Source organism: Gallus gallus, chromosome Z, assembly GCF_016699485.2.
Source record: "Gallus gallus isolate bGalGal1 chromosome Z, bGalGal1.mat.broiler.GRCg7b, whole genome shotgun sequence".
Lineage (NCBI taxonomy): Eukaryota > Metazoa > Chordata > Aves > Galliformes > Phasianidae > Gallus > Gallus gallus.
In genome coordinates this window covers 53,150,290-53,173,597 of record NC_052572.1, presented here as the reverse complement: position 1 = coordinate 53,173,597, position 23,308 = coordinate 53,150,290, and the positions used below count along the sequence as shown (strand labels likewise).

General features: G+C 38.7%; 1 long non-coding RNA gene across 1 annotated transcript in view; it reads left to right on the top strand.

Annotated features, from left to right (window-relative positions):
* The window catches only part of LOC101752249, a 64,312-nt gene extending 41,593 nt beyond the window's left edge, over positions 1-22,719 (top strand). Inside the window, exons 2-4 of the long non-coding RNA XR_005842702.2 lie at positions 12,906-13,066; positions 15,257-15,434; positions 17,509-22,719. This is a non-coding gene — a long non-coding RNA (uncharacterized LOC101752249). The remainder of the gene's footprint in view (positions 1-12,905; positions 13,067-15,256; positions 15,435-17,508) is intronic.
* Positions 22,720-23,308: the final 589 nt, after the last annotated feature.

The following is a 23,308-nucleotide window of genomic DNA, read 5'->3' as shown; positions in this document are numbered from 1 at the left end:
TGAGGACATGTGAACTCTTGTGTTGCAGCACTGCAGCCACTCAGGAAGAAGTAGTTAAGTCAGCCTGAAAGGAAAAAATTGTACAATTATTTCTGAATTAAAATTGTATCCAATCACAGTATATGTTTTTCTTTTTTTTTCTTCCATTTTTTTTTTTCTTTCTATACTATTTGTTGAAAACTATCTTGAAGTCTAGCAGGATGGAAGCTCATTTAACAAAAGCATACCAGAAGAGTAATCATGCCTAAAGCTATGAGAGATATTCACTCAAGCTGATACTGTTCTGGTAATTCTTATTCTTTTGTAAACGGCAAACTAATACTTGTATTTTCTTCTGTTTAAATCCCCTGTGTTTAATGGACTCACTTTATCTCCTTTTAGTTCAGATTTAAGGGGTACCTTAAGAAATCTGTCCCATGATTTTCATCTCAAAGAGACACACTGACATAGCTTGGTAAAAGAAAGTATGACCATGACTTGGTGTCATGGTTTTCATAGATAAGCCAATAGGTTCACCTTCAATTTTCTACTTGTAATAGAATATAAGGGAGATCCCATGCATGTCAGAGTGATGATTTCAAGTCAGTAATAGTAATAGCCAGAAAATGCAAAATGGAACCTTGAAGAACCTGAAGAATATGAAGAACCACTTCTGTAGAAGCCACACCCAACTCAAAGGAATTTATGTCACATTCTTAGCTGAGCTGACTTGTCTGAGTGTGTGACTGTACAATATCACCTACGTGGTGCAGGTTTTTTCTTCACTGTACTGTGAGAAATACCTGGATGCAGTTTCTCCAGTTAGCTGCTCTTTCTCTGACCGGTCACTACATAGTAAATTCTTCCAAGAAGAACTAGTTCTTGCACTGTTATTTCTTCCTTCTTCTATGATTTGATGTCAGCCCTACTCCTCATAAAGAAATTGTGTCATCAGGGAAGTACCATGCTCTACCTTTCATTGAATATTTGGAAGTTAAGCCTTCAGTTTTCCACACTGAAGCTAATTGTTTCTTCATTTATGGCACTCAAAGAGCAACCTCACCATTGTGATGGCCTGGTTTCCCTGCCAGTCATGAAGAATGTATTTTAATTTTAACAAGTGCTTGCAAATCCTTCTTGTCTGAACAAATTTCCCAGGGCTCAGTTCTGGGGATAGTTATATGTATATTACAGTGTTTATATCAATGATTTGGGTGAGCTAATCAAATGCACCTTCATTAAGTTCACAAATGATAACAACTTAGGCAGGAGAATTGATTCATTTGAAGATAGGAAGGCTTTGCAAAGGACCTGCATAGGCTTGATAGATGCTTGAGACTTAATTACATGACATTCAACAAGGCTAAGTGCTGGGTGCTGCACTTGGGTCACAACAAGCCCATGCAGCAGTACAGGCTTGGGGAAAGAGTAGTTGTAAGGCTGACCAGCAGAAAAGAACCCAAGGGTGCTGGTGGACAGCCATCTGAACATGAATCAGAGTGTGCCCAGGTGGCCTGCATATATATATGTTGCCAGCAGGAGTGGGAAAGTGACTGCGCCCTTGCAGGTGGTGCTGGTGAGAACAAAACCTCAAATAGTGTCTTTAATTCTGGTCCTCTCACTACAAGAAGGATATTGAGTTGCTGCAGTGTGTAGAGACAACAAGCCTGATGAAAGGACTAGGAAACAAGACACATAAGGATCTGCGAGGATACTGGGACTGTTTAGTTTGGAAAAGAGGAGGTTGAGGGAAGTCATCTCACTTTTTATAACTACCTAAAAAGAGATTAAGAATGGTGTTGGTCTTTGTCTAGTTGGCAGGTGGTAGGATGTAAGGCAACAGCCTCAAGTTACACCAGGGAAGGTTTACACTGAACAATAGGAAGAATTACTTCACATAGAAGTTGTGCAATCATTGGAATAGGCTGTCCAAGGAAGTGAAGTCCCTAACCATGGAAGAACTAAAGAATCACGTGGATGAAGCGCTAAGGGACACAGCTTTATTATGGGACTCAGTAAGTCATGTTGATAGTTTGACTTGATGGTCCTGAATGTCTTTGTCGACATAAATGATTCTGTGATTCTCTATCTGCCAAGTAATCAAAGATCTTGAAAGAGAAGGAAAGAACTGAGAAGAATCACCAAGCCATCTATTTACTGTTCCAGGATAGTAACTTAGTTGTCAGTATTGCTGCAGGGGGGTGACTGGTGCGGCCCAGGAGAAATAAGGCAGTCTTTACCTAATCTGCAGTGGCATTATGTTTCATTAGCTGTAGACCTAAAGTTTTCATGGAGTTTTACTCTGAAGCTAACATTGAAAAGTTCTGCAGAGTAAACAGTTGTCACAATTGGTTACTCCTTGTGGTCTTCTTGAAAGACTAAAAGAGGAAATATTCTAAAGCAAAAATGCACAATCAATTCACATGGAGTCAGTTGTCCTAAAAGAGAAAAAAAAAAGGCTGCCATTGATGACAGGTATATTTAGATTACTTTAAATTGTTTCATATTGTCGGGAACTTAATGTTTTTGTAGTACATTCAAGAGGCAGATTTTGTGGTAGAAATTCTGAGCCAATGCTCTGGTGATAGGGAGGGCAGAGCAAAGGAATCGAATACATGATTGAAAATATATAAGTTTAATATTCAATTAAAGAAGGAGAGTATTTTAATTGGAATAGCTTTTATTAGATATTCTTTCCATTATGCAGTGTTAGGCAGTTCATTAATCTAACTATTGGTTGATAGGATTTTCTTCCATTTATTAATAAGAGATGAAGAAGTAGACACAGGGCATAAATTATGATGGAACTCAGTTACTCTACAATTTCCTTCAGAAAAAAATAAGACTGTTACTCCACAGTTTTCTGCTAAATCTGAACAAATATTTTACTCTGTTTAATAATTGTAGTTGGTGATGGTCACGTCAACCAAATTGTGGAGAGAAATGAAAACTCCAACAATACTTAATTTTCACAAGTTTTGAGGAAATGGGAAGGATCACGTAGGGGAAAAGACACTATGTATCTGTCACCACTTGAAGGAAATATGTTATTAGCCTTCAGATAGTAAACAGGCCATGGTACACCTCACAGCATCACACTGCACACAGCATGGCTCTGCTTGCCCAGTGAAAACTCAGTGTTGTGGGTTTAAAAGCATGAGCTTGCTTTTCACTTAACGTGAATCTCTGAGAGGGGTTTGTAATACAGCAATGCTAGCTTCAGTGCTGATAAATCTAAAGATGGCAATGCCCTCTCTCAGCTACATATATTCCTCTATTCCCACAGTGTATGTATACATAAATTTTTTACTATGCAGTATTTTAAAGTGGATTTCCTCAGTGCAACATTAATACTTCTCTAAGTTGATTCTACCTATCTCCCCCACCCCCACCCCTCTTTTTTTATAGCTCTGTAAGAAACAAAACATGGATACATTTCTTTTTTTATTTTTCTTGAAAAATGAGTTGCACGCAACTCATTATAGTATCATCAACAGGTATAAATAAGAGAAGAAGTAAGCGTGGCCATAAATATGATAAACAGTGATAAGAGAAGTGGACGACTTGAGGAGAAAGCTATCATAATGTCAGAAGTCTATGAAATGTTTTCCAATTTTCTGAGTCAGTTCACTTCAAAAATATAAAATTCATTACCTCAGATGGGGATGATCTTGACTTCAGCTGGCAGTGTAGATTCCTCTGTTATTGAGGGCACAGTACAAACTCCTAATTACATGTGTTTATAAACAAAACTGCAGAGATCCTCTCTGGGGCTGAATTTTCAAATGCAAATAGTTATGTGTGAGGAACAACTTGGCAGAGCTTTGTTCTCAATTCACCATTTTGCTCTCTGACTCCCCCTCCCTCCATTCTTAAGTCTTTTGTATGCTGGCCATGCTCCTGCCTTCATTATCTTCATGGCAAATTCCAAACCAAGGACAGCGAAGTATCTATGACTAAACACGATACTGCCATCAAATATAATTACTTGCTGTTTCCTTCTCAAAAACTGAAAGCCTTAATGCACCAATTAATTTCCTTTGTATGAATTCCACATGATTACTATTAACTCTTTGCTTTATAGTGCAGTCCCAAGATTCTCATGGAGATGGAAGGGCTGCTTTGAGTTAAGTCAATGGAATCTTAATTAAACTCAGAGAGAAGTTAAAGCTAAGTTTCTTGTGTAGTGGTCCAATGGCCTGCCTGCTCAACATTTCTTTCCTCTTCACTTGGAGTTATGTCATTCACATTTCATTACAAATTGCAGCCTGGACCCTGCCTCTAAACAAAAGCTGATTTTTCACTTTTATTCTTTCAATATAATTTCCGTACAAAATTTTTATGAGAAAGATACATAGAGATGGCAAACATTGAGATGATAGATGCTTTACAAGGCATGGGTTCATATGGTTGCAGAGAACTGATGTAAAAGTTGAAAGAGTAATAAGAGTAGAATACTTAACCCCAACATATCTATGATATGGAGGAACATCTTGAGTGACACAGTGAGACAGCTTCTTTCAATGATGCCAGAATGAGAAAGTCAGCTTCTTTTGGGAGGTATTTAATTTAAGGAGGAGAAAAATTTTGCTTTTTTTTTTTTTTTTGTGTGTGTGTGTGTGTGTGTGTGTGTGTGTGTGTACTTCCACAAAGTAAGGGATATATGGCTTACAACTCAGACAGATTATCTGTGGAACTTGCAGTTGTCATTTTCCAGAGTATGTGGACAATAATCTTTGGTAGGATTTGCAGTCTGGATCTGTAAGAGGATAATGGCAGATGTTTGCAGAGGACCGTCTTTGCAGATGGTCCTTGATGGGATGACCTATCAATCCAAGAGTACAGTGTACTTTTTTACTGCATGTCTTCTATTCTGATGGATCCTCAATAGAGAAAGAATTTGCTTTCCCTGTGTCAAAATGTCAGATCTTGTCTAAGTCTGGACAAGTGAGGCTCTTCAATGCCTGGGAAGTTGGGAAGCCAGCTGACACATATGATCTTTTATTCCTTGTGAAATTCCCACATTCCTCAATTCAATTCATATGTATGTAACCCAATGTCATCCTCAAAGCTAGTAGTGAATTCAAATCAAATTACATATGGCTTTATGCACTGAAGTCTGGAAAATGTACAAAGTTGAAGGCTGCACAGTCTCTGGGAAATCTCTTCCAATTTCTGTGAAAACACACTGGGGAAAAAAATGCTGAAGAGCAGTCCCACAGAAAGGGATGTGATGGTTTTAGTTGATGAGAAGTTGAATGTGAGCTAGCAGTATGCCCTGGCAGCCCAAAGGCCCAATTGTACCCTGGGGTGCATCAGACCCAGCTCTGCTGGTCAGACGAGGGGAGAGGTTGTCCTGTTCTGCTCAGTGCTTGTGCTGCCTCAAGTAGATCAACTACAACCCAGTTTTGTGTTAAGATGCTTTACATCTCCTCATTCAGTTTTTTTTGGTAACAATATCAAATACCAACTAGGTTTCCGGATAAAACTCAGGAAAGCCACCTGTGACTGACCCCAAGTGTACTAGAAGGCTAATTGTATTCTTGGGACATCATAGACAAATATTTCCAGCAGGTCAAGATGAGTGATCCTTCCTCTCTGCTAGTATTGATGAGGCCACTTTGGGAGTACTGTATCCAGTTCTCTGGTCTCCAGTACTACAGGGACCTAAGCTCACTGGAAGGAGTCCAGTGCATGGCCACTGCAACGATGAAGGAACTGGAGCACCTTTCCTGTGAGGACAGACTGAGAGAACTGGGACTGTTCAGCCTGGAGGAGAAAAGGCTCAGTGGAAATTTATCAGTGTACATAAATACCTGGAGAGACGGTGCGAAGAGGACAGACAGTCCTCTTCTTCAGTCCACTGTCTTTTCAGTGGTTACCAGTAACAAAACAATAGTTAGTGGGCGCAAAATGGAAGGCAGGAGGTTCTGCCTAAGCATTAGGGAGCACTTTCAGTCTGTGTGGGTGACAGAGCACTGGCACATGTTAACCACAGAGGTGATGGGTGGAGTATCTGTCTTCAGAGATCTGCAAAAGGCACCTGGACATGGTGTTGAGTAACCTGCTCTAGGTGGACCCACTCGAGCAGAGGGTGGAGAAGATGACCTGCAGATGTTTCTTCTAACTTCAACTATACTGCTATTTTGTGATTCCAAGTACCCATTGGGTACTACCTTTTGAACACAACAATCCAATCACTATTTCCACCACGTAGTAATCTATCCATGTAGACCTCTCCTGGACATACTGCAGTAAAGCGTGCTGAAAGTCTTGTTAAATTGAGGTCAGCGACTTCCACTGACTTTCCTGCATCTACATCTTTACCCCAGCCCCCTTCTCACATAATCTTAAGTACCATGCGGTTTTCATCACTGTCCCTGGAAAATATCTGAATTGCCATTAAAGTAAGATGCCTAGACTCTTCAGCCAAACTAACATCACTGACAAATCTCATGCAGATCATATTGTTCCAAAGAGCTTCTGCATTTGTCTTTTCTGTATCCCTTCCTGAACATAGCTTCTTCTAAGTTGCTCTCTTCTTGACATCAATCTCTTAAAGATTTCTTGTCTGTGACAGCAAGCTCTCCTGCTCACATGGGAATGATGGAGAGACAGAAGGGTGGGGAACAGATCAGCTCCTGGCAAGTCTGACATCAGGCTTGCTATGAAGGCAGTAACCTCATGCTGAGGTGATTTAGAGCCAAGAGATGGAACTTGCCTTCATGATTAAGGATATGGTATTTATTTAGTTATTTATTTTTAATCTTGGGGTAAGTACACTGTTTGAGCTATCTTAAAAAGAGGAAAAGTAATACATGTTTTTTTTTCATCACAAGACTGCTTGGCCAAAGGGTCAGTGAAGAACTGAGGTGGGTTGCTTCATCTTCTTGCAAACTGTCTCTCCTTGTCTTAACTTCTAGGACTGTTGTGAGGCTCTGTGGTTACCCTGAGGTTAAGAGCACAGCCTGCTGCTTTCTTATAAACCAAGGAATAGAAGCCAAAGGACTGAATCACTTAAGATAGGTCAGAGAAACAGCTTCTGCTTTCCAATATTTTCTCAGTGTTAGATGTCACTGCCTTTCAAATATGTGGTAGTCCCTTCTTTATTTTTTGACATATTCTCCAGACCCTCCTGCTTCTGACCAGAGGCAAATTTCTGTATTCTGTTGTTCTGATATTAGCAAATATATGGTAGAAACAAGCCATCATCCACCAGTCCTGGAGCTTTTATACTCTACACTGTATTGCATTAACAAGATGAGAGTTATCACCTTACATGTCAAACTACTACAAACCACTTATGTAGCGAAATGTCACGCAGCACATATTCTATGAGAAAGGAATAAAGGAAAGCAAAATATTGAAAAGATACAAAATAATCAAGGTTTAGTTGCTTTATACTAGATACTCAGAGGTGTAAAGGAGAGGGTCACCAGAGACATTGACAGTGCTTTAATACGTCTTTAAAGTTTGCAATGAAACTCATTCACATTTCTTGGCTCTGGTCCTAATGTATTAATAAAGTTTTTGCTCTCCTGTCCATCTTGGTCTGTAAAGCATTATTCTGTGGAGCTTTCCACAAAGAACTCCATCAAATTTAACTTAGAATTTTACATTTTGCTGATTTTTTTTTTTCCACTTGTACCCTAGGAAGGCTTTAAAAATACATTAATAAGAAGTTTTAAACTTCTGGGATTTTGTTGTGCTTGTTAACAGTTGAAGATTATTTGCCGTGTCTTCTAATTTCCCTGTAAAATAAAGCCTAATTTATAAAATATGATGCATATGAATGCAAATATATACAACTTTTTTTTTTTTTTTTTAATAAAAGCTGTGAAGCACAAAATTGTGGGAAAAAATGCAGTCCCTAGATCGTGATAAAGGTTTGAAGCACCATGAGCAAAGCTGAGAAGAATTAGCTCTGAGTTTGTCCTTCCTGCATGAAAGCATTTGGCTCTGTATAATTTACAGAACACAATGAAGGCCTGGTTCTAATTTTGGTAGACAACTGGGATTTGTCTTTCTCCAGCAATGCAAAACAGAAGGAGAAGTCCAAAAATGTAACTTCCTGAATTTTGAACTATTGGATTGGCAATATGCAAAATAGTAATAGCACAAGAAATAAGTTTAAGGGCTTTCAATTTTTCAGCACTGTCACAGCCTTCTGATACAGCACGGAAAAACGCATGCCCTTGCTCTCCGCATCAGTGACAATAATAACTGGTTCTTGTGCCTTGCCTGTACAAGAGTGCTGAAAACTCTTCCCACAAGGGGATGACCAATAAGCCATAGTATGCTCAGAACTGTGCCCGCAGAGCCCACCTCTCTGGATGCTGCTGGACAACATAGCTGTAACACATGCAGGTGATACATGGAAGCTTGGAAGATTATCCAACAATCTGCAAGAGAACTAGAGTGGGATGGATAGTGCTGAAGAAAAAAAAAATAGAAAAAGGAAAGAGAGGACATAACTGCAGGGTTCCTGTATCTGGTAAGGAATGCATGTGTGAAACAGGTAAGAACAGAAAAAGGCATAAGCAACTTTCTGAGGGTGGAGACACAACATCTTTATGGTATTTCCCATGAGATAGCCACCATGAGACCAGAGCCTTCTATGCCCTAGCTTTTAATGCTGCAGAATTGTTACTTTAAAGAAAGACTGGTGGTCATAAAAGCATTTTCCTGAGAATCCAGAAGCATGCTTTGCATTGGATTTATCATACTGCGGTATTTACCAAGAAGTGATCCTTACGGAAAATACAGTAAAGTTGGTGTTTTTTTGCTTTGCTTTGTTTTGTTTTCATTTGTGTTTCTTCCTTCCCAGCAGAAGTCTACTGGTACTTTGTTGAAATACTCAAACAACTCATTTTCCAATTTCCCTTTAATTGGCTTTGCATTTAATAATCATACGTTTATAGACCTGGATAGCAGAGAATGAGGAGGGTGCCTGTGACTGGGAAAGGATTTAGGTCCTCATGGGAGGCAAAGAGGCAAAAATTATTTGCAAAATTATACCTTTGTGGAGGAAAAAATGCAGGTATAAGATCTGGAGACAAGCTTCAACATAGCTTCAGAATAACATTTGCCAGAGACATTGCAGCAGTCCTAGCTGTCACTTAGTAAAATCCAAGGAATGGTACTGAAAGTATTACCTATGCTATAGGTCTATGAAGAAAGAGTTTGGGAATGTATAAAAGCACTGCTGTCTTTCTAACTACCATTCATTGTTAAGGGTCCAGTAGCTTTGGATTTGAAGAGGAGAGTATGCTATGTAGCCATGACCTGGAGCCTATTTTAAGGTGATGCCAACACCTGGAACATACACTGGTTCCAAAAGGAGCTAACATCCATCTGACAAAGACATTTACAACAGCAGGGAAATTTGAGGCAGCAGAGACTGCAGTGGCTGTACTGGCAACAGGCCTCTTCAAACTTATCAGGTGGGATCACTATGTGCAGTTCTTCCTGCTTCTCTCTACTGGGCTTACGTGGCCATGTTTTGGTACCGGGGGCTGCAGAGGGCAGTGCTCACAGTGCCCGGCAGCCCTGTGTCAGAGCAGCGCCCTACCACTGCTCGAGCTGAGCTGTAGATGATACCAGGTGAACACTGGGAGAGCTTTTATTTCTCGCTGTTCTGGTCTGTTACTAATTGGCAATAAATTACATTATTGTGCCTGCGCTGTCTGTATTTCCTTCCATGGTTATTGGTGAGAGACCTCCCTGTCCTCACATCAACCCTGGCACACTTTTTCTATTGTATTTTCTCCCCTTCTTCCCTAGAGGTGGGGAAGTGAGAGCACAGTATGGTGGAGCTGAGCTGCCTATCTGTGTGAAACCAACATGTTCTCTGCCAGCTGCGCAGCACGCAGTCACCTCTCTGTCCAAGAAAGAGACATGGGGGTTAGCTGATAGCCTCTCTGCTTTTTTTCAATTCATAAAAGCTTGCATGCCAGTGGGAGAACACCCTGTTTAGTGTAGAATCTAGTGTTTGTTTGAATGGCAGTATAAATAGTTAATGTATCATCAGTATGAACCACCTGCATTGCTGAAAAGCAATAGCTTTTCAGGCATTGTTCAGTGAGCCAATTTTTTCGTGTCTGCAAGTAGCACCAGGCAAAATTAGAACATATGGTAAGAGAAGAAGCCCTGCAGGTTTGTGCAGTGTTACCTTTTTTTCCCATCTGCTTCAGGAGCTAGCTGTCCTGTCTTCATTGCTTATAAATTGTTTAGTCAAACTAACTATCTTATTTTAAAAGGGGAAGGGAATCTTGTAAAGGTCTTTGCCAATTCTGTTACTACCTGAGAGTGGAGTCTTCTTTAATGCCCCAGCAGATGGACTATGAGCATAGAGAGAAGCTTACATATTTATATACGTAGGTCACTCTGAAAGCAATGCCTCCTATTAATTTCCATGGAAACTGCTACAGATACAAAGAGGACAAAGCCATTTTTTGATTCAGTAAATTTTCAGCTACAAAACACTTTTTCAACAAAGTAACCACCATTAGCTGTGCATTTTAACCAGCAACGAAAATCCTACATGCCATACTCATAAAAGTCTGAATGGCCGTCCGGAATGTAGCTTGTCCTTCCTGTTGCTGTCACCACTGCTGGAATGCACAACCCACTACCTCACCATGTGACATCCACTGATTGGTCCCCAAAAACATTCAGCAAGCATTGACGAATGTCAGTGGGTGCCATTTTTTCTGCATGGAGGAATTCATTGACACACCTCTGTTTCATCTGCTCTTCCACATCAGATGACATTCTGTCAGAGTGCCCCTCTGCTGCCATCTGTAACAGAGCAACAACATGTGATGGGATATTGGTGGGAAGGATCCATCTCTAATGCCGTATCACTAATATCCACTTCTGATGTCGTGGGCCAATATCATAAAAAAGGAGGCATCACTTTCAGAGCAGTCCTCCTGTATATAGATATAGGGGAACACATATATAATTGCCCTAACTATACATATTTAGGATGTATGTGCTCCAAATTTTTACTGATGGGATGTGCAATCAAAAGTTTGGAGATCACTGACCTGGGAGAACAGTTCTTTCCTGTTGAAAGTGCCTCATACGATAAGATTTCAATGGCAAGTGCTGACTTCTTGTTTTATAATAGTGCACAACACAAAGCACTGGAAACAGTCTACCAGGAATGGTTTTTCTAATTTTGTGTTTTGTTTTGTTTTTTATTATTATTATTTTAGAAGAGGCATTAGGAGTGAAGGAAGGGAAGTAAAATATGCATGCTGTGAGTTCCACTTATTCCACTGAGAACCATTACTAAGCTCAAGCTTTTGAGTATTGCAACTAGTGTTTGAACAGTTGGATCTGATGAAAAATATGAAACTATAAGCAACCTTATTTCCCCAATGATTACTGAGCTGAGATTATCACTTGTTCATATACTTGTCATCACCACTCTGAATGAATTTCTTTATGAATGTTGAACAAAGCCCATGCTTTGTGTTTTGCTACCCCTGTTCCTTCAGATCAGGCTGCTCGACCGTTTGCTCTCCTGGGGAAGCTTGATATTTTGCAGAACAGCCTCTGACCCACTGTTCAAACTTTAGTGCATACATTTCGAGAGCCTGTGGTGTTTTAGTCTCTGTAGATTTACAGTCCTTGTGGATTACACCTTTCTTTGGTGAGATAATAAAGGCATCATACAATGTACAGTTCTTAACATGCTATAATGGAAATTATCATTTTCAAAGTGATTATGGGAATGGCCTCTCCTCACCCTTATAGTGATTTAGAATAGATCACTTATATCCGTCTTTCACTGTGAGGTATAAAAGGCATTGTGATTTTTCATTTAATCTTTTTCTGACTTTTTGAAGGAAGTTCTTGTGGTCCTACATCAATCTTCACCTACTTTTACTCATCTGTTCATGAAATAATTTTTCCATTTTTCCAATGGCCTACCCATCTGTCCATCAGTCCATCCAATGCTCCTTGAATTAATAGATCTGGACTGGCTGGTAAGTAAAGGTCTATCTGTGTCTTAACATATTTTCAAAAATCACACGTAAATATTTTTGATACACTTCGGTGAGAACGTGACTATTCTTTTTCTTATTTGAAAGAGTACGTTTTCTGAAATTGCATTTCAATATCAGAGCAACATTTTTGTTCTTGTTTGTATACAGGAGGACATTACTCCTCAGTGATCACATTTGAAGTTAAAAATGGTAACACACTGAATATAAGTGCACTGTACTCTGTGGCACAGCGAACACTGTCATATAGCTTTATTTTTGCTTATAGATGAGGGCTTTCTTGTAATTGAGAGAACTTAAATTTCACAGGTGGAACTTCAAGGTAGGCATTGTTTAAAAGTATTCCTCATATCTGAAATTTTGTGGAGGTTTTGCATCTTTGAAAGAAAATGAAACAGTTTTCCTCTTCTTTTCTTACAAGTGAGGGAAAAGAGGAAAACCAAAACTATGAGGATCAGGTGTTCACTTCTGAGTTCATCTTCTCAGTCAGAGGTCACATCGTTATTCTTTGGAGGAAGGCCATCATTCTGCCAAGAGGGGTATCCATCACTGAGTCATAGCATAAGGTTACTACCGCTTTGACCCCGTTTCAGATGTGATGATATATGTGAGAAAGAGAAGGATTGAAAAAGTTCACTTAAGTTGCAGAAAGACATTCCTTCCTCCATTTAAGTCAGTGAAAATGTTAAGAAACAGGACTACCCGTGAGACCCACACATCAGGATTGTTGGGCATTCTTTAGCTGCAAAATCTGCCATGAAAAACTGCTGTCTGGAAATAAAAGTTAGACCTTATTCAGATTACAAATAAGGTTCCTGCTTTTCAGGTAGAAGACAATGAACAATTTCAGGAACATTTCCAAAGTTGTGGTATCACCTGTATTTTAACCGTATCTTTTAACAACCACAGGAAAATTTCTCATGGCACAATATGTTGATGAGGGAATGAAAACTTGTCAGAACTTCTGTCCTCTGACACGAGGAAGAGGAAGGCCATCTGATGCTTCCTTCAGAACAAAAGTGGATGTCCAGAAGAGCTGAACTTTGTACAGATTTCTTCATAGGAAAAAAGTATGTTATCATGCCTGTATTATGTAGATTGCATGCGTTATATAGGTGTTATTATATATGTCAGATACACATATCATTTCATTGTGTCTTGTCTTGTTACATGTATTCAAGCCACGCTGAGACATCCTAGTTGACTAAATTTCTTCTCAGAAAGAGTGGTGCTGCGCTGGCACAGGGCTGCCCAGGGAGGTGGTGGAGTCACTGTCCGTGGAGGTGTTCAAGAACTGAGTGGATGTGGCACTGAGGAACATGGTTAATAAGCATGGTGGGTAGGGACTGGTGGTTGGACTCTGTGATCTGAGAGGTCTTTTCCAACCTTCATAATTCACACTTTGAAGTGATCTCTGTCCTAACATGCATGGTCTTTCAGTCCTGCGATGATGTAGGTGAGGAATCAAAAGCTGAAAACAAAAACTGACTGAAAAAATTGAGGTTCTTGAGCACTACTGCATTGGCAGAACTCAGAAGGTAATTCAGTCACATTTTGAACAGAAAGGAAACTGTAGAAATGCTTACTCAAAACATGCTGCTAAAAACATGCTACTAAAACCATGCTATTTTAAGTCAAGAGTGACAGTTCTTCCTTCCTGTAGCTTGTCACAGGATTTGGAATAGATCTCCCCATTCAGCTATTTGATGAACCATGAAGAACTGATTTATGGTACATGCTGCTAAATGGTATGTATCTGCTAACTGAACTGCATCAGAGAAACTCCTACAGGACAGCTAGGAATCAAGGACTGAATTCAGATTGGTTGCCTAACTACTTTGATCTATAGTTGCATCAAAGGTTATTATTCACTTCATTTTTGTTGTCGCCTCTGACTGCTCTGCAAGTAGTTTTTAAATCATAAAGGTCTAGGAATGACCAGGGATGCAAGACAACCAGTTCTGATCAATTTAATTAGGGAAAAGGACACATGGATTGATATGATTCCTTAAGCAGCTCTTAAGATCCAATTCTTTGCTGCCAGATTTTATTGCCAGAACCTCATGGGGCCACAGTACAATATTTAACTAGTTGTGGAGGCTGGAGAAAGCCCCAGGAGTCTGGGAAGGTCTGACATTCTACTTCTTTGTAAAAAGAGAAAATGAGACCACGGGGAGCAAAAACCAGACAGACTTTATCTATTCCTAGGCAAATTATTAAGCAATACACTTACAAGATCCCATGAGCATATTAAGGGGACAGAAAGCAGCTGATATGGTTTCATCAAGAATAAATCATATCAAACCAATATGATTTTCTTCTTTGACAGTATATCTGGTCTTCTAAATGAAAGGAAAGCTGCCAGTATGATAGATACTGATTACAACAAAGCGTCTGAATTTGGCTGCCCTGAACTTAGTTGATAGTCAATGTGCAGATGAAGAGGACCTCAGACAGTGGGAGAATTCACTCCATGATGTAATTTGAAGTGTTCTCTAGAAGAGTCGTAGAAACACAGAATGTCTTGGTTTGGAAGGGACTTCAAAGACCAGCCATTTCCAACTGCCTGCCATGGACAGGGCTGCCACCCACTGGATCAAGCTGCCCAGAGCCACATCCAACCTGGCTTTGAGTGCCTCCGGGAGCACCTCCAGAAAGAGAGCTATCTCTTTCTGTTAACTGGCAGTTTTGTTTGTTTGTTTGTTTTAAGATACCTAAGAGTCATCTAAGATTTTTCTTGATGCTGTATTTTCAAGGAGAAGAAAACCAAAGTTTGGACATTTCAAGAATTCTTACCAGCTCCTGATAACTACATCAATAACAGATAGAGATACCAGGCCTGGCTGACCCATGTACAGCCAGCCAACAACTCTGCAGTAGCAATGGAGAAAGAGCTGACTTTCCATCACTAGCCTATGAATTTGAACATAGGTTTGCAAGGAGCAAGAAATTCATTTTTGAGATCTGGTTAGGAGAGTTTTTACAAGAATGTGTGAGAGAGGATGAGCTGAGATTAAATGTGCTTCCCTAGTAATTCCAACTTTGCCCTCTTAGGATCAATTTTGTCCAGTCTCATGTAGGAAAAACTAAATTGAGCCACTTCAGAAGTCCAAATCTGGAAATTGACTGGCAGCTTAAGTGAAAATGGCTGATCGTTGTTGGATGATGTGTATGTTAAGCCAATGGTATGGAATCTACTGAGAAGTAGGCTTGTCAGAAAAAGCCTATATTCCTCTAAACTCCCTTGGTTTCTTTTACAGAGCTGTCTTTTATCCAGGCCCTGCTACTCAGCTTTCCAGTGCAGCATGAGATCTGCAGAGAAACTACCCGCCATGAAGAACAATTCATGCACTGTTGATTTTTCAGAAGATGTCAGTAAACTACATACTTTCCAGAGACACCCAAAGTAAAGAGTGTGCTGCTACCCCACCAGGGAAGGTATTGCCATTAAATTGCAAATTAAGTCCACATGGAGTTTAGATTCTTCCACAACCAACAAGCTGCCTGTTTTCCAAGTAAAAAGATTTAAAAGTATTATTATCTCTAAGAAACTAAATTGAATTATATCTACCTTCAAACTGCTTAGTATCTTGCACTCAGTACTTGATGAAGTTCTATTTTGTTCTGCTTCTCCTACGTATTTCAGACTTTACAGAAGCAAATTTTCAATTATTGTGAGCAATACAGAAATTTAAAGCTGGACTATTGGTTGGTTTTTTATATAGTGATGTTATGTAGCACAGGAAAGGTTAGTGGGCTGTAAAACCTTCACCCTCAAGGATCTTCCTCATTTTCCAAGGTTAACTGAAATTCAGTTTATCCCACTGGCACTTGGTGAAGATTAAGTTATCATGTAAGATTTTGTTTTTGCTGCATCACACCTCCTGTATATTAGTTCTTTGTTGTGAAACTAAGGAGGCAGAGATTCTGCAGTTCTTGGTTTTGAAGGCTAGATATGCTACGTCAGATATTTGTATGTTACTAAGGCAATATGAATCCTGTGGTAGCTTCTGCTGCTGAACTTACTCTTGGCACCAGTAAATTCCATTCTTTCTCATCAGTATGAATTGCAGACACTTCAGGGAAGTGATTATTTCTGATTGTGTATCTCCTTGGAGTCTAACAGAGGCACTTTGCCTCCAAGGTGCCATTACATAAACAGAAGAATAATGTGTAGCCCCAAATGTAATGGGTACCATCATGGGGATCCAGATTTTATGGCTCTTCAGTTGTGACTTTGGTCACCCTAGAAAATCTTACAGAAAACCAAGTCATTTACAATTTACTACATATTCTGCTGGATGATATCTTTTTCTCAGCACAGATGCTGATTGATCATTGGAACTATATCCAGCTGATGAAACTGTGTCTGTCATCTGGCTTTTCATTATTGATACAGAGCATACTGAAACAGCATTTCTAGTTCTGTGAGGCATGCACAGTCATGGTGAACCTTATCTTACTTCAAGCTTTTTAATTTCTTCCACTCCCTAAGTGATGTTCACTGTCACTTTATATTAACCTGTGTGCCAGAAACCAGAAATTCTTAGAGATATGTGTGGCAATCCAATTTGCACTGAATAGCAGGGTCTTCAGTATAATTACACATCTATTTATTATGCCTGGTGATTCTGAAAGAAAATGAAGGAGACCAGATGTTGCAGCATTACGCTGTAGTAGCACCTTTCATCAACAAAGTGTAGATACTTGCATTCATAAAGAATTAAAAAAGCTATTAATTTTTCTCTTAATATTAATTAAATCATGTTGCAAGGTGTGAAACTGTCAAACAAATCTAATGCTGTTCTGTATAAAACATGAGAGGAGATGTAAGTACAACTATTCGGTAGCTGCAGTTTCTTTAGCATTGTCTCAGTAGGAGTAAGGCAGCTCTGGTGCAGTGAATTACCACATGCATCTTTGGAGATGTCTTAGTAATATTTGATTGAGATTCTGTATAACTTGCTTTCGTTATTCTTCCTGTGATTAATAATCTTCAAATACAGGGCAGTGAAAGAATGGTAAGAATAGTTTTAGAGGTATGAATTTGTTCCTGGAGAGATCCGAACCAATAGAGAATGATCGGCACTTGGCATTTAATCAGATTTCCCACTTTAAAACATCAGTTTCTGGACTTGTGGGATTAATTCATTTTTCTCATTAAAATAATATTCTCTTAGATGTTCCCAGTGCACCAAAGGGTTTGAGAATGAAACATATTTAAATTTCAAGATGCAAAACAGGAAAAATTTAAATAGGGTCATAAAAAGACACCATATGTAGTTTAAGGATATTTATTTTTAAGCTGATCTTATATAAAAAAAAAACAGTTTAAGTGCTGCCAGAAAAAAAAAAAAAAAAAAGAAAAGAAAAGAAAAAGAAAGAAAGAAAAGAAAGAAAAAGGAAAAAAGAAAGAAAAAGAAAAAAAAAGAGTAAGAATATAGTTTTAGGTCTTTATTTGTAACTCTAAAAAACAAACCTCTTTTCTTTTTCTTTTCCTTCTCTGTCTTAGTGGAAACAGATTTTCACCTCATGATGTTACTCCAGGAGCCTGAAGACAGTCTGAACCGCTGGGATTAAGGCATAGGAACTGTGAGTGGTTGGGGATGACAAAGTTTGTGTAGAAATTTGAAACCAGAGAAACTACTGCTTGTAGTTAAACAAAAGAAATTCCATAACAAAGAGAGATGATGGGAAAAAAAAAAAAAAAAAAAAAAAACCTGCCTGGAAAATATTCAGCAGTTCACAATTTCTTAAAGGACTGAAATCTAGTGTTGCCTTGACTAAATCCTGCTGACAAAGGCAGTTTCTGCAGCAGCATTCAGGATCCTCCAGTGTTCTGTGATTTATTTTGCCTGGTTTTGTCCCCTCTCTTCAGTCTTCAGTTGCTTTGTACAGCTACAGAACATCAAGAGGAAAGGTTCCAGTGTTTCCTACGTCTTTGCAAGTTGGGTCTTCTGAATTCTTTTTATTCATCTGTCTTCTGCCTTCCTGGGCAGTTTTGGATTTCTGCAAAATGTTCTACATAGGACTTTAAATTCAACTTGAAAGTTTCAATCTGTGAGAAGAGTATCCATCAACTCCATCTTGCAAATGTGTTTCTGGATAGCACAGCATAAGATGCACGTTACTTCTTTTGTGTGGTTATGTGAGGGTCTCTCCTTTACCAAGTATGCAAGGTAATGTTTATTCCAGCTCTTGCAATTCATTATGATGGCTGTTCCTTTTGTTAGTAATGTTTGCTCAGTTAAGGAGTCTGCTTATTTCCTTCTGAGACTAAGGTTGTTTTCTTCAGTAGCTGTAAATGCCCTACAGAGCTAGATTTGACATCCTTGTGGACACTCAGACAGGCTGCAGTCTTTACAGAAGCACACAAATGGCTGCACTTCACATGGATTCTCAGGGCTGTAGAATAGCTCCTGCTTTCCTCCCTGTTATTAATTCAAGGTCCCTATCCTCCCCGATGTGTCTATGCTGCACAAAGCGAGATGAACGCTGCTGTGCAATATGTTTTATATCCTCTGCTATGAAGAGAAAAATCTTTCCTCACCAACAAAGATTTTCCTTACAATGCCACATTAGTGTTGTTCCAGAAAAGTCCATATTTTCTTTAAGGAAACATACCAAAATAAAATCCAAACCAACTTCTGTTTATTAACCTGCATGGGAAAATTTTTTCCCTAGGCACTTCTGAATGCTGTCAGCAAGGAAACTGTATGGCTTTTCACCATCTGGAAATGTTGTATGAGTGTTGTTTTTTCACCTGCCTCTGCAAGATCTAAGGTTTAGGTTAATTGCTGTAAAAAATAGATGTCCAAAAATTCATATACAGATAGTAGGCAAGGACAGAGATGAAGAGGCATCCCCAGGCAGCCAGAGTTGATTTGTAAGGAGCAGAAACCCACTGTTTCTCTTCTTGTACAGATACCAGCGCCTGTCTAATAACATAAATAGTTGTCTTATGACTACTCAGTTGACCTGAAGTAAAACACATGATTTTCCATATTGAGGCTTTGTTTCACCTCATCCAAATCTGTTCCTCAGCACTCCTTTCTTCATGCATATTGACACACATATGGACTCAAGTAAAATGATGGAGGAGCATGAGTAAAAGAGAGTCCTTGCACATGCTTCAAAGAGCCTTGGACTATTTTGCTGGGAAAACTACAAAAAGGAAGAACATTTGCCTTTGAAACAGAAACTTGAGTTACCTGAAGCAGAAAACATTTCGGGTTGCTCTATCACTCATCCAACTATAACTCAATAAAGCAAATAAGCTGTGTTGTTAGCATGTAATTTAGTTGTTATTCAGGCAGCAGGTGCTGAAGGAATGCTTTAAAATGCATACCAACTGGCAGGAAAGTAATCATGGAAATTATACAAAATTCAAATGCATTTGCACAATGCCTTAATCTCATCTTTAAATGTACTCCACATAATTTCTCCTGTAAATTAGGACGTGATGTAAAATCCTTTGGAGGAAACGTGAAAAAGCTCTCCCTGTTTTGGAGACTTCATTATCAGCCCTTTTTGTTTTATTGTCAGTAAATAATTTCACTTCATGAATGTAGGTCATTTCCTTGATGTCTGTCAGAAAAAGAGACTAGAAGAGCCTCTGGAAATGAGGATCCCAATAAGAAGTAGTAGTTTAGGAGATGGTAGATACACAAGTTGGGAGAATTCTTGAAAGCGTTTGAAATCTTGTTCTGGGGAAACACAATTGTATGTCAGCCTTGCAGATTGACAAGACACGGAGTTTTCATTCATTTTCCCAAGTAATTATTATACCACTGTGTGGTGGTCTGCTGCAAAGAGGGTAACCAGATCTTTGTCTGATTCATGTAGTTCCTTCTGTGAGAGGACATCGGCAGTTGCTGTGATAACAGCATTCCTTGAACGCCCCATCCCTCCTCTAATCCCAACCATGAAACATTGTTACTTCCATGGTAGGAATGTTTCACTTTATTTTAATTATGATCTTTCCTGCACATAATGTAAATTGCTGTTTGACTCTTGCTTCTTGCTCAAATCTCACAACCCTAAGACAACAGCAAGTCATCCTCTCCATAGCAGAATGTCTCCTTCACTGCATGACTGACTCTGGGCATCAGAAGTTTTGCAAGGACAAGCAGGTTACCTAGACTGATTAAATTACAAATCAGAGCAACTCTGCTACTGGGATGAACTAATCAAACACACTCTCTGTCCTCTTTCTAAGGTTAAAATAATCCATCTCCTTCAATCTTTCTCTAATGGGCTATGTTTTCTGCTCTCTCTGGAGTTTTCAGCTTGTGTATATCTTCTCTGTCTACTGGGATATACCTGTAAAAGTATGGATTTCCCAAGCTAATGTAACTGCTGAACAGATTGGAAAAGAATAATTGTCTTCCACCCCTTATATACTATAGTGCTGTAAATATACCCCAGTGTTGGCTATGTCTTATCTCCCTGACACCATGGATTTGTGTAGTTTGTACTTGATATAGCTGAGAACCCTTTTCTGCTTTCCAGTTTGGCTCAATGATTCTTCCCCATTTATTTTCATATTTACCTTCTCCTTCCTTATGGTAGGCCCTCATTATTGGGCTCCCTGCCATCGACTACATTTTCTACAGTGATCTTGGGTCCTGAGGTCAAATAGCTGGCATGTGCTGCCCTTACTCACGTTATTAGTTACAACTTTTATAACTAGTGCTATCAAAGATGCTAATAAATTGGAAAAAAAATGGAATCAGAGTGAAAACCAGTGGGATCTCATTTGATTGCTGTTAATTTAACAGGTTATTATTGAAAACTACTCTTCTAAACTACACCTCCAAACAGTTCTATCCTCATCATAAAGTGCTTACATATTTCTTTATACACACTCAGAAAGGAAAATTTAATATTAAGCTTCTGGGCTCATCTATTTTCTTCATCTCTGCTGAATCAGATGTCATCACTGTGAAGAGAGACTTCAGGAAAACAAGAGGGGATTATTTCTTGTCTTTCACTAGGGAGTCCTTGAAGTTCTATCTGAAACATATTCTGTTTGTGATTTAATGGGACAAGATGTAGAATAGATCAGCGGACCTGCAGTTTATCTAATAATGCAGTCCTGTATATTGTCATTATTTCTTTGTCATACATTTTCTCTTTGCTGGCAAATATTTAGTAGAATTTTGAAGAGAATAAATTTTACACTGGCAATAGGAAGAACCTCACTGATATTAGGGAAACTCCTTAAATCACCTAAAACACTGGCAAAACAGCCTTCACTCTTCTTCAGAATGCATCTATGAGCCCTAAAGAGACAGAATTAGTAAGCTTGTTCACAGTTTCATGTATCTAGTTTTGGAAATAAGTGCTGGCCTTTGATCTTCTGGGCAATTCTTCCAATAAAAAGAAAAAACTTTGTTTTCCCCTTAAACTTCATGAAAGATTTTGTCACACTTGCTTTTTTTTTCCTAGGTGTGAGAACAAAGAAAAGAAAGAGAACTCAGTGGAACAGAAGGGAATGTGAAGGGAATAGTTTAGAATAGAAATAGAAATGTAACATTAGCTGTAACTTCTGCTGGCATTGTAAAGTATAATAAAAGAGAAATCACAGTGTGCTTCAAAGAAGTTTCTTTTCATAAACTCCATTTGCACAAAGCTTGTTGTTATGGGCTTTTAGAAAAAAAAAAAAAGCCATTAGATGCAATTTGAAAATCATGGACTTTTTATGTTGTATGATTCTTGTTGTATGATTCTTTTACGCGAAATTTACAATGTCATTACCAGCTGGTTTGTGAGGAGAATTTATACAGTGCTGTTCTTCATAGAAAATGAATTCTTGTGATGGGTCAAAGTTTTGGAGAGGCTTAATGTGAGGTAAGCAAAGAATTTTATGGATAATCGGTAATACTCATATTGCAAGTATTTTTCTCTTTCCTTCCATCGCTGTGGTTTAAAGTGGACACTTTTCTCAACTTTGTATTTTATTTCAGTAACTTTGAATGTTGTATCCATATCAGACAAGAACTCCACCTTCTGGAGTATGAAATGAGTGGCTGTAGAGCCTGACTGGGTTTCAACAGTTTGCTACTGGACAAAGAAACAATTACAAGCAAGGTGTACCATCACCAACATACTTAACAGGAGAAAGGTGTGACAGATGAGGCAGTCAGATTAATAACCATATAGCAAACAGAACAGAAGCTTACGCAAACAAAAGATTGATAAAAAGAGAACACATGGGCTGCATAAAAGAGATACCTACACAGAACCCAAATTAGGTATCATTATCATAGGAACTCTGTAGGCCTTTTACATATACCGTGCTTGATAACTATCAGTATCTTCCTTCCTTCCTTCCTTCCTTCCTTCCTTCCTTCCTTCCTTCCTTCCTTCCTTCCTTCCTTCCTTCCTTCCTTCCTTCCTTCCTTCCTTCCTTCCTTCCTTCCTTCCTTCCTTCCTTCCTTCCTTCCTTCCTTCCTTCCTTTCTTTCTTTTTTAAAGGATAATACAAAAATGGATCATGCAAACAATAAGGATAAAAAACATCCATTATCTTGCAAGTACTAAAATGTAAGATCAAGAGATGTAAGAAGAGACCAGCAAGATGTGAAAGGTAATAGATTGTTTGTTATGGGAAGTTGTAGAAATAGTGAAGAACATGGAGTAGTTTTCTAAACAATCTTGCGTGTAAGTGATCAGATATCAATTAGAAGCACATGGTTATTCAGCAACTTAATTCTAGGTCAGCATGAAAGTAAGATCTTTTTTCCCCTTTTCTTCCTGCTAAAGCAAACAACAAGTTGTTTAAAAGACAAATTAAATATTCCTCTTGACTTCAAATAAAATATTAATTATGTTTATTTGGTACTTCTTAGTTTCTTTTTGTTTTCTTCTTTATAAGGAAGAATCACAGAATCACAGAATTGTAGGGGTTGGAAGGGACCTCCAGAGATCAAGTCCAGCCCCTGTGCAAAGCCAGCCCCCTACAGCAGGCTGCACAAGTAGCCATCCAGGAGGGTCTTGAAGAAAAAAAAAAAAAAAAAAAAAGAAAGAAAGAAAAAGAAGAAACTTTTTGCCCGATTTGACCCATATTTGAAAATAGTTCAGACATGTTTATAATAGTAATTATTATTGCTATTATTATTATTATTATCTTTTCTTTTTTCTTTTTTCCCAAACCTGCTATGTGATAACACAAAGAAGTTGAAATGAATATGATCTGCTCTGGAGCTCAGAATTATCAGTTCACTACACAAGCATAATAAGATTTGTAAAGATTCTAATACGGGTCACATTTTGTCATATTTAGCGTGTAGCAGCAGCTAATGCATAATT